Source organism: Taudactylus pleione, unplaced genomic scaffold, assembly GCF_031769625.1.
Source record: "Taudactylus pleione unplaced genomic scaffold, aTauple2 ptg000206l, whole genome shotgun sequence".
NCBI classification, from domain to species: domain Eukaryota; kingdom Metazoa; phylum Chordata; class Amphibia; order Anura; family Myobatrachidae; genus Taudactylus; species Taudactylus pleione.
In genome coordinates, this window is record NW_028284608.1 from 9,352,226 (window position 1) to 9,369,869 (window position 17,644).

Genomic DNA, 17,644 nt, shown 5'->3' on the forward strand with positions numbered 1-17,644 from the left:
AAATCAGCAGGAGTTGCTCTGGCACCCCGGCGGAACCCCCCCTTTGGACTAATTAAGCAATTGGAAGTTTCCAATTTGCTTAATTAGTCAGTAATTACTTACCTTCCGAAGTGCTGTCTTCTTCAACCAGCGTCGGGTCCCGGACTACTGCAGCAGCGGTGAGTATGTCAGTGTGTGTAAGAGTGAGTATGCTTGAGTGTGTGTGTGCATAAGTGTGTGTGTGTGCCCCCTGGTGTAAGTGTGTCCCCCCCAGTGTCAGTGAGGCCCCCCGGAATGGGCGCTGGGAGAACTACATCTCCCAGTAGCCCTTGCCCCACCCACCAGCCCTTGGAGCCTCCCAGCAGCTACCGGGACTCCCAGCAGCCCCCTCTCCAGTGAGAAGATAGAGGGGAGGCCACCGCGGAGACTACCGGAGACCCCTGGGCAGGTAAGTGCTGTGTTCTTTTTTTTACGCGACGCTGGGTTTTCAGAGCGGAAAACCTCGCATCCACTATTTTAAAATTGAATACTGCGGGCATCGGGAGCGCCCATGCCCGCAGTATTCCAAAATTGGGCATGAGGGGTGCAAGGTTTTTTACCTCACTAGTCCTCATGCCTAATTTAATATGCCTCTTTGAGTGAGTCTATGGTAACTCAGAATGAGTAGCTGAGACACTTGAGCCATGTCACCTGCATATAGGATCGCAGACGCAGGATGTGACATGCCCCCAAAACGTTCAAGTAATGACTGCGTTTTTAGCTGACACTTCCCGCCTATCAATCACATAGCATAAATAGCATATATTCAGATATCAGGTGCGCTCAACTAATTGGATTTCATGTTAAAGAAAACTAGCCTTAGACTGTAGTGTAAAAACAAAAACCAATTTATTAATTTGTACAATATCTAAATCTATATATAATACAGGATAAGTGTGTTTGACACCTGTATCCTCTTATTCCCTTGCTCACTGCAGGAGGGGGGTCAGTTTCTCTTGCAGGGATCAACTTTCCATATGATCTGTGCTATAAGCAACTCTCATACGTTCCCCGAAAGGTTATTAAGCCGTCTTCAGTGAATACTAATTAAACAATCTAATATACAGTATATATTAGGTACGTCTCTCCTTGTTTCACTGTGGGATGTCAGCGTATCCTTCACGGATAGCTCTCCATATGATCTCTGCTTTGTGGCCTTTATCAAAGGCCCCCCAGGAGAACTGCTATGCAGTTGTCAGTGAAAAGCAGTTACCTCCCTCCTTGCTTCATTGTGGGGTGTCACAGCTAGGGGTGTGCACCGGCCACTTTTCGTGTTTTGTGTTTTGGTTTTGGATCTGGATCTTTCTTCGTATTTTGGATCTGGATTGGTTTTGCCAAAACCACCCTTCCGTGTTTTGGGTTCTGGATTTTGTGTTTTGGATCTGTATTTTTTTTTAAAAAAGCATAAAAACAGCTAAAATCACAGAATTTGTGGGTTTTTCTGCTCCTATTCTATTATTAACCTCAATAACATTAATTTCCACACATTTCCAGTCTATTCTGAACACCTCACACCTCACTATAGTGTTTTTATGTCCAAAAGGTTACACCTAGGCGGCTGGATGACTATGCTAAGTGACACGAGTGGGCGGCACAAACACGTGGCCCATCTAGGAGTGACACTGCAGTGGCAGACAGGATGGCAGTTTGAAAAACTAGGCCCCAAACAGTACATAATGCAAAGAAAAAAAAGAGGTGCAAGATGGAATTGTCCTTGGGCCCTCCCACCCACCCTTATGTTGTATAAACAGGACATGCACACTTTAACAAACCAATCATTTCAGCACCAGGGTCTGCCACACGACTGTGGCTGAAATGATTGGTTCGTTTGGGCCCCCACAAAACAAGCTGGCAATTAATCTGTCCCTGCACAAACTGGCTCTACGGAGGCAAGATGTCGTCCTCATCCTCCTCATCCACTGATTCCTCACCCTCTTCAGTGTTGTGTACATCCTCATCCTCACAGAGTATTAATTTGTCCCTGCTGGAATCCACCACCACAGGTCCCTCTGTACGTTCTGGAGGCTGGTCTCCCTGGAAGAGTTGATAATTCATTTTTATGAACATCATCTTCTCCACATTTTGTGGAAGCAACCTCCTACACCTTTCGCTGACAAGGTACCCAGTTGCACTAAACACTCTTTCGGAGTACACACTGGAGGGAGGGCAACTCAGGTAAAATAGAGCCAGTTTGTACAGGGGCCTCCAAATTGCCTCTTTTTCCTGCCAGTACAGGTACGGACTGTCTGACATCCCTTCTTGGATGCTGTCACCAATGTAATCCACCACCATTCTGTCAGTGGTGACAGTATCATATGCAGTGACAGTAGACATGTCAGAAATTGTTGGCACGTCCTTCAGTCCGGACCAGATGTCCAAACCGGCCCTTGTCTTGTGACACAGGCGCACGCTTGGCACTGCTACTGTGTTGATGCACGTACGGCTACTGCGCATACATTTCGCAAAAAAAACGGAAAAAAAAGAAGAATTGTTTATTTTTTGTGGAGCGCACTTTGGGGGTTACACCACCCTTTAACAGACTTATGGGACACAGGCGCACGCTTGGCGCTGCTCCTTTATTGATGCACGTGCGGCTACTGCGCATACATTTTGCACACAAACACAGAAAAAAAGAATTGTTTATTTTTTGTGGAGCGCACTTTGGGGGCTACACCACCCTTTAACAGACTTATGGGACACAGGCGCACGCTTGGCGCTGCTCCTTTGTTGATGCACGTGCGGCTACTGCGCATACATTTTGCACACAAACACAGAAAAAAAAGAATTGTTTATTTTTTGTGGAGCGCACTTTGGGGGCTACACCACCCTTTAACAGACTTATGGGACACAGGCGCACGCTTGGCGCTGCTCCTTTGTTGATGCACGTGCGGCTACTGCGCATACATTTTGCACACAAACACAGAAAAAAAAGAAGAATTGTTTATTGTTTATGGAGTGCACTTTTGGGGTTACACCACCCTTTAAGAGATGAGCCAGCCGGCCCTTTACTTATGGGATACAGGCGCACGCTTGGTGCTGCTCCCTTGTTGATGCACGTGCAACCACAGTGCACACAATTCACAAACAGAAAATATTTTTAAATTTTTGGAGTGCACTTTGGGGAGCACCCCTAACGGACAGATCACCCCCTGGACAACACTACAGCACCCCTTTAGGACTACAGCCTTTATGGGACACTGCACAACACAGTCCAGCCAGCCCCTATAGACTTTGGATTGGACACAGCCCCTATGGACAACTGACTTCACAACACAGCCCAGCCAGCCCCTATGACAGCAGCACAACACAGCCCAGCCAGCCTTTATGGACAACAGCAGCACAACACAGCCCAGTCAGCCCCTATGGACTGAGTGGACACAGCCCCTATGGACAACAGCAGCATAACACAGCCCAGCCAGCCCTAACTCCCACCCTCCCTCTTCACTGTCCACAGCCGGAGTGAGAAATGGCGCCGACACAGGGACCTTTTATAGAATCCAAAACCCGTGAGATCCAGAAGGCGGGATGATGACGTTTTGCCTCGATTTCAGTTCCGAGTCAGGCGGGAAAACCCGAGCCGGACTCGGTTCCCGGTTTGGATCAGGGGGGCTCGGGGTGGTTCGGATTTCAGAAATCCAAACCCGCTCATCCCTAGTCACAGCATGCGGTTATGGTAATGTACCTAGATGCATACATAATGTGACTCAATTGCATACAATTGTGAATCAGGCCCAGTGTGTACATATTCACCAGTTTCTCACACTTACCCCCCTGCTCAACAGCTTTTTTCACGCATCTCTGTGGCACATGCTTCTGTGCTCATTAGCTTTTCTCAATCATGTCCCCTTATCCAGCAGCTTTTCTTACACATGCCCCTTACTCGCCAGCTTTTAGCACAGATGCACTCCTACTTGCCAGCTTTTAGTACACATGCCCTCCTACTTGCCAGCTTTTAGCACACATGCCCTCCTGCTTGCCAGCTTTTAGAATACATGTCCCCTATTACCAGTTTATTACATACATTCCTCTGTACCCACCAGCTTACCACACATGTTCATATATTCCCCTGTGCCAACCTGCTTTTTTCAATCATGCCCCCAACATTTCTCAAACCTGTCTTCCTACATTACGCAAACCTGCCCCAGTGTGCACCAGAATAGTTACACTTTTTCCTTACCTGGAGAATTTGAGAGGCTGGAACTACAGTACAGTAGTTACACTATGGGCATCAATCTCCAGTATTTCATAAAGATCAATGTTCATCTCTCAATGTATCATGCTTTTGGATTGATTCTCAAGCATGATGTATTGATAGAATCAATCCAAAAATCACGATGCTGATGCAGCAATAAACTTACCCGTTCCACTGCGCAGGCGTCGGGCTTTCTTTTTTTTTCTGCACATTCGCAATTTTAGCAGCTGCATTAACTGCGCATGAGCCAAAACAATACAGATCGTGCGAAAGATCAATATAATTTTCAAGAATATGTTCTGCAATAAATACAGACATGACGATCCCAAATCCATATGTAAGAATGATTCAGGACAGCCGATAGGCTATTCCTAGCTGGAACCCTAATTCTCCCCTGGTGGTGCCTAACCCTAACCCACCCTCAGTGGTGCCTAACCCTAACCTCCCCCCTGTGGTGCCTAAATCTAACCCCCCCCTTCCCACATCCTTGTCTTAAACCTCCTCGGGTGGTACCTACCCCTAATCTACCCCCCTGGTGGTGCCTAACCCTAACCCACCCTCGGTGGTGCCTAACCCTAACCTCCCCCCTGTGGTGCCTAAACCTAACCCCCCCTTCCCACATCCTAGTCTTAAACCTCCCCAGGTGGTGCCTACCCGTAACCTCCCCCCCTGGTGGTGCCTAACCCCCCCTCCCTGCCGGTCTAACCCTCCATGGTCAGTGCCTAACCCTAACCCACCCTGGGAGGTCCCTAAACCTAACCTCCCCATTCCCGGCCTAACCCTAAACCACATACTTACCATCGGGATGTCAACATCTGTATCTTGATCTCTTCGGTGTGGCGTCATCAGCATATTGACGTCCAGCATCCCTTCCGTCGGCATCCTGACTGCATCCCTATAAAAGTCATGCTCTTTATATGCAGGCGTTTGGCTGTATTGGGTATGACTTAATTACCTTTACAGTAATATTTTTTACATTGTTACTGTGATCTACCAATAACGTTATACTGTTTGGTGTGATGCTGTAGAAATAATGTAACTTTATCCTATTGCAACGATATTAAATTAAAGTTGCCAAATTCAGAACAGCTCCTGATGTGTAATAATTGTATTCCAATCTGATACAATGTAATTTCCATAAAGGTCTCTAGTTATCCTTCAGCAATGATGTTTAACAGTCAGATTTAATAATAAGTCATTTAACAAGAATCAGAGATGACATTTACACTCGCACCATATTATTAATATCAGTGCTGTGCCATGTGGCTGCTGTACATTATATAATTGCCAGTGCTCTGATTTCTATTGGCTGGGCATATAATAGTGCCTCTGGTGCTAAAAGGGTTCAGGGATGAAAAAGCTGACCCCAGGCGAAACGCGCGTCTGCGTTTCTATTATTAGCCGCTGGACACATTGATTAATATGTAAAATATTTTAGAGTGATCGGAGACATTATCATATGCAGAGGTGTAACTAGACTTTTTGGTGCCCTGTGCCGGAAAGAGCATTGGCGCCCCCCTCTTTTTCAAAGGGACATGATGCACCCAAAAAAGGAGAATTGCCTCATGGGGAAGGGCCAGGGAAGAGATAGGAGAGGCCAGGAGATGCTGGGGATGAAATAAGAGAAAGTTATAAGTGAGAATGATAATAAACAGAAATTTGACAGGCCCAAACAGCGCCCCCTGACCTGTGGTGCCCTGTGCAATGGCACCGGCCGCACTACCCTAACTATGGCCCTGATCATATACTCCGCAGACATGATTGACAGCAGGGGCGGCTAAGTGAAAGATAAGTGAAAGATTTCCTTTTCTGTTATTGTATGAATTAATTGATTGTTTAATATAGATAATGATCTGTTTTCAGAAAATATACTGAAAAGATTTGGTGAATATATATATATAGAAAAATAGATTTCTTTAAAAGGGGTAGAATAATGTAGGTATACCCATTATGGATAATTCTTTTTCACACTTTGGGGTCTATTTACTAAGCCTCGGATGTAGATAATGTTGAACGGAGATAAACTACCAACCAACCAGCTCCTAACTGTCATTTATCATACACAGCCTGTGACATGGCAGTTAGGAGCTGGTCGGCTGGTACTTTATATCTGTTCACGTTATCTCCATCCAAGGCTTAGTAAATAGACCCCATTTATTGTAACCTTAATGTTTTGGTCGGAGATCAATGTTAGTATTGTAAAGCCACCTCTTTTAGGCATGCAGATACCTAAATACTGTAACCATCCAGTTGGGCACCATTATTTATGCATCATATCTCACGGGTGACTTGGAGCTGTCTGACATGTTCCACATAAATCTGCCTGCTCTGCTCACTGCTGTGTTTTAGTATAGAACTGTCAACCTGCCCATGCTGGGAAAGCGCAGCAGTCTAATCTCAATCCAGGAACCAATCACAAGTCGGTAATAACAGAGGTGTTACATAGCCAGGATACTAGAGTGGTTCTTACTTTCATGCTACCTATGGAGTTATGTAGTGGGGGAAAGAAGGAGGATATTAAGGACCAACGTAATAATCTGCAAATTGAGGAAAGTGCCGAGATTTCGTCGAATTAGCTGCAAAATTTCTAGTGCCAATTTTTATTAAAGGGAAAACCAGATTTTTATGCTTTGAATTAATGTACCACTTTAAATATCGCATTTAAATTGCCAAAATCCGGGCACTTGGCACAACCAGTGGGGATTTACATTTGGCCCTAAGGGTGTGTTTGTTAATTTTTGGAGTTCCTTTAATTGGCTTTTCAACCTACACATTATTTGACATAATCTTGGAGAGAGATAAAGTGAATGCAGATTAAGTACCAACCAATCAGCTCCTAACTGCAATTTTTCAAATACAGCCTGTAAAGTGACAGTTAGGAGCTGATTGGTTGGTACATTATCTCCATAAACTCTGTATCTCTCCAAGGCTTAGTACATAGGGCCTGATCCAGCCACCCCCCACCCCGCCTACAAAACAGGACGAGCTGTTGATCAACATCGACAGCCGCCCCGTTTGTAGCGAGCCCCGGAGCGAGAAAATTTCTCGCTCGCTCCGGGGCTTGCGCACGCCGCGCGTGTGCAATGCCCCTCCATTGACCTGCTTGCGAGCGCATATCGCTTGCGAGCGGGTCTGAATCAGGCCCTTAGTCCCCAAAATTCCCAAAATAATCAGCAATTCAGTGAATATCCAAATTATCCCATTATATTTCTAAATAATTGATATGCCAACTTTGTGAATGTAATTTATCACAAGCATTATGCTCTCTACTTGTTTCATTGTATATTCCTATGCTCTTATAATTTTATATGCAGTTTTTTTTTCCTGATTGTACACTGCTGCAGAATATGTAATATGTAAAGGCAATATATACAATATTAATATCATATAGGGTACTTATTAGTTGCAGCTTTGGTCAACAAATGAGTAACTTTTAATGTATGGTAAAGTTAAATTTTGAAAACATAAAATTAATTATAAAATAACCTTCAAACACATACCCTAAGGTAAGAGCTACATTTGGTCAAAACTGCCAACGGAGCATTACTTTGGTAACTAATTTAAACAACTGTACTTTTGATGAATGAAGAATTTCCTTTCGGGACAAAATTACAGGCTGTGTCAGAGCAGTTGTTAGTGGACTGTTATTTGGAGACAGTTACCTCCCCCCCCCCCCCCTTTACAATTAAAAAAAAAGAAAGAAAAAAAGTACACAAGTTAGTACATTAGCTGCAAACAGCTGCCACACACAGCTCAGTCACCCCTCGCAAGATGCACTGACATAACAACCCCGCCTCCTTAGACTTGTCTACTGGCTATATAGCCTGTGCTATGTTTCTGAAGCTCTATTTAGATCCTTAATTACACAATTATGCTACAAAATGACACTTCCCATTGCCTGCTGTTGTGCTGTAAGAAGAAATGTCAAATCTTGTTTGAACACGAAAAAAAAAAAAAAAAGATGAGAGGGTTTTTTTTTTTTTTTTCGGAGAGCGGTGATTACCACTTTCTGTCAACAATTTTTGCCCTGTAGCTAAGCAATTTGCCTGTGATCCTCCCTTGACTTCTTGAAGTAATGGAAAACTGTGTAATATATTTAAGCTGCACCAATTTTCTGTGTAGTAAACTAGTTGCCCTACCTTAATGCCTGTTTCTTCAATGTAATATCATTTGGAGTATATCAAAAGTAAACTGTTGCGTGTTAATGGAAACCGGTCGATTGGCCGACAATACAAAAGGTTGACATTCAGAAGGTCGACACCAGAAGGTCTACACATTCTAAATGTCGACAGTTAAAAGTTTGACATGGTAATTATGTCGACCATCATTCTATTTCAGACCATCATGTATATATGTCGACAGGGTTAAATGGTCAACTCAGTCAAAAGGTTAACAGGTTGACACTAAAATGTTGACACATTTTAGGATTTTTAGGGTTAGGTTTATGGTTAGGTTTACAGTTAGGTTTACAGTTAGGGTTAGGCTTAGGGTAATGGTTAGGGTTATGTGTATGGTTTAGGGTTAGGGTTAGGGTTAGGTTTATGGTTAGGTTTAGGATTATGGTTAGGGTTAGGTTTAGTGTTAGGGATTAGGGTTAACTTTAGGGTGAAGAAGAAATAAAAAATGTGTCGACATTTTAATAATAGTAATAAAAATAATAATAATAATAATATATTTTTTTTATTTATATAGCGCTTTTCTCCTAAAAGACTCAAAGTGCTTTACATTTGCCTTTACAGTACAAAACACAAAATAATTTTAGTGACGACATGTTAAATGTCAACTTTTTGACTGTGTCAACCAACTAACCCTGTCGACATATTGACAGAATGATGGTCGGCCTCATGGCAATGTAGAATTTTTGCTGTCGACATTCAGAACTAGTTGACCTTCTGAATGTGGACCTTTTGTACCACACCCCATGTTAATAAAAAGTAGGTTGTACAACATCATCATCATTCATCGCATTAAAAATATTATGAAATTGTGAAAATACAATAATCATTCTACTGTAGGTATATTTTCTTTTTGGATTTTTTTTCAATTCACAATTCATGGTCAGCTGACACAACACGTGTCCTGATAGGGTACTGACGCAAATCTTTTCCCTGCTTAGGGCCGTATTCAATTGTCGGCGAAAAGCCGAGATCGGCAAAAAGTTCTCACCAGTGATGTCATTTCGCCAGGCGAGAAACTTTCCCTGTATTCAATTGCAAAGACTTTTCGCCAGTGCAGAATGGGGGTTTGGGGTGCAAAGTTGCGGGAACACTCCTGCATCCTTGGGACAGTCCCCCAAAGGTAAACTGCGTCAAAAAAAGGTAAAAAAAATACTTTAGAACTTCCCAAAAACGTACTTTAGTTTGGGGGTGAAAAGTTGGGGGACAAACTTAAAAACTAGCGAAATCGACTCCAGGAGGTCCCCCAAGTATGCCCATGGTGTTTTTTTTTTAATGTAGCTGCATGCTGAAGGTGCGTTTTTTAAAAACTCACTTTAGCGATTTTTAACCATGCTTGCACCCATTTTCATGAACCCCAAATTTGCTGGAACTACTTATTTTTGCCATAAAAACCTGCAAAATGCTATTCTTCACCACTTGTGCAAAGACGCACAATAGTTTTTTTTTTTTGTGACCGGCATTCTGGCCGCTCACTAAGCTGTGGGTGACCACCCACAGCTTTTGTGAGCAGCCAGGTGATGGTTGCGATGGTCCCGACCATCGCAACCAACGGGGCTTGCGACGAGACCCTTGTGGTAGGATCTCGTCTGTCGCAAGCCCCAGTGAGCTTCCGGCTCTAATACTCATGATGTCAGTGGGGCTGCCCCCCAAACGGCAGGCGTTCCTTCGGGAACGCCTCCGTTTGGCCAACCACCCCCCCGATACGCCTACCAAACGGGGCGAGCTGTCGATCAACATCGACAGCTGCCCCTTTTTTAATGCGAGTGCCGCAGCAGGTGATTCCTCGCTCGCTCCGGGGCTCGCGTGTGCGCACTGTCCGGCCATTGACCCGCTCTCGAGCGCATAGCGCTTGCGATCAGGTCTGAATCGGGCCCTAAGTGCGGGAGAAAGGCCGATGTGCAAATATCAAAAAAATGTCTTGTTGACAGAACTGTTAGGTTTGTTTTCACTTTTCTGGGTGCCACAGGGAAAGTCAATCACTCACCAAATAGAATGGCTTTTACAATATAAATGTAAAACAAAAGCTTTAAAGATCCATGAACACTGTCACTGGAGAACTGTACAACTCTACCCAACCTATTATGAATCCCCCTGTATACCCATTCCCAAGCGTCCTTAGTGCTGGAATGTTGTAGAATTTTGTTCTGACACTTATTTACTTGATTTTGTGACTCAGGGCATTATGCCCATAGCAACCAATTATTTTCGACTTATCATTTTATAGAATGTACTTGACAAATATTAGCTAGAAGCTGATTGGATGCCGTGGCAACTTCTCTACTTGTCCTCTATAGAAGTCATGATACATCTCTTTTCAGCCTGGCACAACCATTTGGAACGTATGTCCATTTTTTGGTAGCTCTGCAATGCAGGTAGGAACAGACTGGGGCTGTAGAACAAAGGGGTGTGTGAGGAGTCACTGTGGGGTATGTGGTGAGTCACTGTGGAGTGTGTGGTGAGTCACTGTGGGGTGGAGCTGTAGAACAAAGGGGTGTGTGGTGAGTCACTGTGGGGTGTGTGGTGAGTCACTGTGGGGTGTGTGGTGAGTCACTGTGGGGTGTGTGGTGAGTCACTGTGGGGTGTGTGGTGTGTGGTGAGTCACACCTGCTCCACCAGACTTTCAGGCCAGACCAGCCAAGCAGGCCAATTGCTCCTTCTGGCATTTGCCAAAAGTGTCAGATGGCCAGTCCATCTCTGAATGTAAAATAAGATTAGGACAGCTGGTACTGTGTATAATATAGGAAAAGATGAGCGCTGGTATATTTCTTTTATGTTTTTGTTTGGAAATGTTACCAAATGTGTTATCCTCACTTATATAGTAATGATTACAAAGAAAAAACACTCAAGCGCTAGTAAACATATGAAAAAATACATAAAAAATTAAAAGTATACATATACAAAAAAAAAATCTATTAAATACAGCAGCAGAAGAAAATATGTGCTTGTGAAGGCACAATATATACCTGTAAAACAGGTGAAACACAGAACTGATAATTGAGATTCTCTGTGCTAATTAAAGTATAAAGAAGACTAGACTGAAATAAACCACAATACGTTTTATCAAAAAATAAAAGGAAATTTAATATCCTAAAACAACAATATGACCGGTCACATAATAAATAACACATATAAGACAATGATAATGTCTACAAAATTGTTTTTGCTTAAATATAAAACAGATAAATCAATGTTATACTACAATATATAATGAAACCTGAAGGAGGTGGACCCTAAAAAACCTGGTATTACCAGTATAAAAATTTGTAATGTGTGATAATCGAGGATTGTAATTCACATCAATTGATGCAATATATTTGGAGTCCCGTAGCTAGTTCAGTAGAACTCAATCAAAAGTTCTGTGGAGTTCTGTTGGAAATCCATAATAACAATGGTGGCTCTGAAGTATGAATCATACGGTGTGCATACAGTATATATATGTGTGTGGACAGAAGGAGACAAAGGGAGGCACTTCTCCAAATGGAGGTACCAGGCTTTTTCAAAGAGTGTTATCCTGTCTGCTGTTTGTAGAGCCTGCATAAACTATGTATGAGTGTGACTTATACCTCTTTTCCCTCAAAAACCCAGGTCCGACCTGGGTTTTTGGACATGGGCCCTCATTCAGAGCCACTCGCTAGCGGCAGTACGCTCGTTCCGAGCGATGTTCGCACATCTGCGCATGCGTACGGATCGTTATACGCATGCGCGAACCAGTCAGTGCGGCCGAAATTCATGTGCTCGCAAAATAGCGAATGCCTGCTATTTTGAGTGACAGAATGAGGCGTATGTGGGTGGTAACAGGGGAAGGTGCTTGAAAACGGGGAGTGGAAATCAGAACGCAGGCGTGCTTAAAGGTCAAAACGGGCGTTTTATGGGTGTGCATAATTAATACAGCAGCGTCATTGACCACGTCACTGGGTTATTTTATAGCCAGAACTGCTCGCAAGATTGTGGTAGCAAAAACCAACCACAAGAATAGCGAGCAGTTCATACGCTGGTCGATGTACTCGATTAATCTAATAAATAGCGGACATGACGTATGGTGCGAGCGGCCAGGGGGCGTTTTTAACAAATAAACGAGCGTATGTTTTGCTCGCTCGTTCAGACTTAGAGGTGTGAACAGACTGCAATTTGCGAACGGATCATTTGAATAGCCACCCCTTGTTTTTGAACGAACGACCGCAAATAGCGAACGGCTCTGAATCAGGCCCATGGTTCCAACCCTGGTCAGACTCAGGTCAGACCCCATTTACACTGCACCTTCGATCTGGGTTACTCCCAGGTCAGCCCTGTTCACACTGAACTCAGGTATGCCCTTCTAAACCTGTGAGGTCATAAAAAGTGGGAGGTGAATGCTCCACAACCACCAATCAGCTCATTTTAGGCATGACCCAGGTCAGATAACCCGGGTTGCACCGTTTACACTGCACCATTACCCGGGTCCATCCTGGGTCTGACCCTGGTAGCTACCTGGGATGGATTGCCGGGTCACTTGACCTGGGTTATGTTTCAGGGACACTTTTACACTGAGCTGTGACCCGGGTAGGCCCAGCAAAAACCCAGGTTTTTGCTCTGGTGTAAAAGGGGTATTAGTTGCAAGTCAACCCAAGTTTGTAAGTGAGCCTCTGCAAATGGGAGCTATATGTATTTTAATTGCAATTTAATGGTGTTTAAATAGAAATGAGGCAGCCATTTAACTGGCCTGTAAGCTTTAGGGATCTATTTATCAAGCAGTGAAAAGCGTGGAGAAGTGGACCAGTGGAGAAGTTGTCCATAGCAGCCAATCAGCTTTGAAGTAGGGGTGAGTGGGTTCGGTTCTACTCGGTTCGTCTCGGATTTAAAAAACGAATCTTATTGGCTATCAGCTGTCATGAGTTTTGGATAGCCAATAAGATTCGGTTTTTAAATCCGAACGGAACCGAGTAGAACCGAACCCGCTCACCCCTACTTTGAAGTAGCATTTATCAAGTACAGTCTATAAATAATAGGTAGGAGCTGATTGATTGCTATGGGCAACTTTTCCACTGGTCCTCTTCTCCATGCTTTTCACTACTTGATAAATAGAACCTAGGGGGCCTATTCATCAACACTAAAATAACCTTTTTAAGGACATTTTGCTTAAATAATGTTATTTTGGTATTCATGTAGCCACTTAGCACAGGAGATATCACAGATATCTCCTTGCTAAGTTCCCCTGCGTTAATTTCCACACTCCCCATACATTAGTATGGGGATGTGGAAATTGTAATATTCATCAAATTCCAAAAATTATCAATTTTCGGAATTTGATGCAGTTACTAATCGCCACTGTGAGGTGGCGAATAGCAGGTGAAACTTACCTGTATCCGCGTGTGCAGGTCCCCCGACGAGTCCCTCTGGCGCTCTGCTCCGTCCTCACGCTCCGGAGGCAGGTCGGGCATGTGTGCTCCCCAGCAGAGCACAAGAAAGTTTAGACAAAAAAAAAAAGTTTTTTTTTTTCTTATCTGTCATGTGTCATGAGTCGGGGGGTACACAAACTTAACGCATCTGTAGGCAGTGCTGCGCATGCGCTGGTTGTACAGATGTAACAGCGCATGCGCAGCACTGTTTCCAGATGCGATAAGGTAGTGTTGGCAGGGAAAAGTATCTATTTCCCGAAAAGCTGTCATCGCAAAAATGACAGCTTTTCGGAATAGATACTTATGGAGAGGTGGAATGATGAATTCCACCTATAATTAGCTAGAACTCCATGAGAGTTCTAAAGCTAATTATCTCCAGAGAATTTTTAGGTTTAATGAATAGGCCCCTAAATGTTTAGGTCAAAAATTGAACACCTAATTCTTCATGACTTCACTTTGCTATACACATGCAGATTTGTAGTGGTGACTAGCACCAAGAACAATTGTTTTTCTGCTTTGTGTTTACATATTGCATTGTTGCCATACTGCTATAAAATACAGGGGTCTATTTACTAAGCAGTGTTAGGAGAGAGAGTGAAAAGTGATAAGGTGCCAGACAATCAGCTCCCAACTTTAATTGTTTTTCAAACACAGCCTGTGAGATGGCAGTTAGGAGCTGATTGGCTGGCACCTTATCACTTTTCACTCTGTCTCCTAACACTGCTTAGTAAATAGACCGCTAAGGCAGAGTCGTGTGAAAATGAAAGTGTTGGATACTGGAGGTAGACTAGAATTTGTTAAGTGCTAATCACACCCACTGTGGACTGGCCCCACCCCTTGTAGGATGGTCACACCCTCTCCAAAAATAAGTGCACAATTTGCCCCAGGGTAAGTTTGTATATAAATTCTAAATTTTCTATCTAGAAATTACATGTTGCTCATTCCCATCCTCCCCTGGGCTCCACAATAAGTTCCTGAAGAAATGTTCATCAGGCCACCTCGTCTGGTAATTTCGTGGGCAGGATGAACATGTGTGGAACTATTTATGTAGTGGGTATTGTGTTAAACACTTTTAATTTACCTGTATAAGTTTTACTTCCATGTTTTGCTTATCTCACACATTGTAGCCTGTGTAGTGTGCACAAGATGGCTGCCTCACCTTGTACTCTCATGGTCAGGATGAACAATGCATGGATCTGAGGATTTTGTAAGGATCCTGCATCTCGCTTTAGTATTCTGTAGCTTCCCCATTATGTGTCAACTATTCCAGCCATTGTCTATACTTCCCAGTGTAACCTATGTAGTGCACCTTACCTGGTACTTTTATAGGTAGGATAAATAATACTTGGAATTTATGAACCAAAATAGCTTCTTCAAACCTGTAATGTTCACTGTTTTCTCTATTTTCTGCAAAACAAAACCAGATATAAACACAGTCGCACACAGAATATAGGCATGTCGCATCTCATTTTTATCAGCCTAAGCTGCTTGTACATCCTATTAACATCGCATTGTGAATAAGAAATATTTTAAGGGAAAAAGTTGCATGAAAATACGCTCTGTGCTACTGAGTCACACAGCGCTCACACGTTATGTGCAGGGCCGTTGAAAGGCGGCCCGGGCATGGGGAAAAGTGGGTGTGGCCTAATCGAGTGAGGCATGGCTATGCCCCTTAGAAAAATAAAACCTAGATGCACTGTGCACTGGGGAGGGGGGAGCTGTGAGCTCCTCAGCCAGGCACAAATCCAGGGGGGGGGGGCACGTGATAAGTGTGCCCCACAGGCAGAGTCTCCCACTGCAGCAAAGCACATAGCAACATGTGCTGAGCTGCTGACAGTAAAAAGGGAGAGGGGGTGGCGTTGGACCCGGACCCCCGCCGGGCCCCTCCAGCAAGCCCGGGCTGGGGTAATTAGTACCCGCTCCCCCCTTCCCTCTCGGCACCCCTGGTTATGTGTAACGCGAGTTGTAGCGCACGGAGGATAGATTTATGTGGACACATCAGTACTGTATATAATTAATGATTAAAGAGGTGAGTGCATAAATGTATATTGTTACATTTAAAAGAAACTGAGAAGTTTACACTAAAGATAAATTATTAGAACTTAAGAATTGGACACATTGTTACTATGATCCCTAGGTCATAACACCTTATCCATCAGAAAATTGTCACAGCACCTTCATCCGCTCCCGTCTACAATCAACAATGAGAGGGGGTAACAAACATTATAATAACAAGCATTTCTTCCAATAGTGTTTAACAACTTAATGAGCTGTCCATTAATATAAAATGTGTCTTTTGCAGTTATTTCCAGAGAGAAACAGCAGATTTAATAGAACGCTTTTGTGGCAATGCCGGCGTTTATGTTGCCTGAAATGAGCAGGCATGGGAAGAAGTAGAGATATGCAGTTATGTTCTTCTCCAAATCCACACGAATTGTGTGAATCTGGACAAATACGAGTCGTGGTCCTGATCTTCCTGCGGTTCGGAATTCAGATTTTAAATCCGAATTCTGGATTTTGGATTGCAAAAATTACTTGATTTTAGCTGTTTTGAAAAACTTTTATCCAAAACCAAAACATTTGAGGGTGGTTTTGCAAAACCAAAACATGACGATGAATCCAGATCCAAAAACAAAAACAAAACACAGGGTCAGCGCATATATCTAGTTTTAAGGGCACATTCAAAGGTAGAGAGTCTGGGCAAAAGTCTGATTGACCGAGGGAGGAAATTCCAGAGGTTGGGAGCAGTGCGGGAGAAACCCTGAAGTCAGGAGGTGTTCAGGGAGGAGAGAAGGCAGTTATTGGTAGAGTTAAGAAGGTGTGTGGGCGTATATGTACGTGAGGGTGGAGATGTAGGGGTAGAAGCATGGTTAACAGCTTTGAGATTCTTGACTTTGATTCTGTATAATGTAGGGAGCAAGTGGAGTGAGTGACAGAGGGGGCTGCAAAAGAGGAAACTGAGGAGGGCAGCAGAGTTGAAGATGAATTGAAGAGTAGCAAGGGGAGAGTTATGTAGGGCAGAAAGCAGTAGGTTTCAGTAATCAAGACAGAAGCACATAAAGGTGTGGTTGATAATTTTAGTGGTTTCCAAGGTGAGAATGAGCCTCAGCCTGGAAATATTATGGAGGCAAAAGTGTCAGGATCGGGAGTGGGACTAAATGTGGGTGGGTGCGGGTCAAGGATGTCACCCAGACAGCAGACTTGAGAGACAGAATAATGGGAGTTGTCAATGGGGAGAGAGATGGGTGGAGACAGAGAACACATACTGGAGGGTGAAAAGACAATGAGTCCAGTTTTGGAGAAACTGGGGTCTATTTACTAAGCCTTGGAGAGAAATAAAGTGGAGAAAGAGAAGTACCAACTAATCAGCTCCTGTCATATTCAAACACCGCCTGTAACATGACAGCTAGGAGCTGATTGATTTGTACTTTATCTCCCTCCACTTTATCGTTCTCCAAGGATTAGTGAATAGACCCCATTAAGTTTTAGATAGTGTTGGGTCAGAAGTATTAGAGGTCAGGGCAAGAGAGGTAAATGTAAGTATAATTAATATACAGTACTAGTGGTATTGGAGGGAAAAGAGAAAGGGACCAAGGACATCTCCCCTGGTACCACCAACAGGAAAGGGGTGAGGAGGGAAAGCAGAGATAGATGTAGATAGGTGAAGGGAGATGATATATTTGGTGGTAACACATAAATACATCAATAATTTAAAAGAATGGGCAATATGCCTCCCACCCCAAATCCTCAGCCAGCCCCAGCAAATGAACGCATGGGCTGTTTTTTCAGAATCCCAATGCCGGGATCCCAACAGGGTTAGGATCCAGACAACTGTCAGTAAGTATCCTAACCCTACTCCAACCCTCCCTCTCCACAGCCTA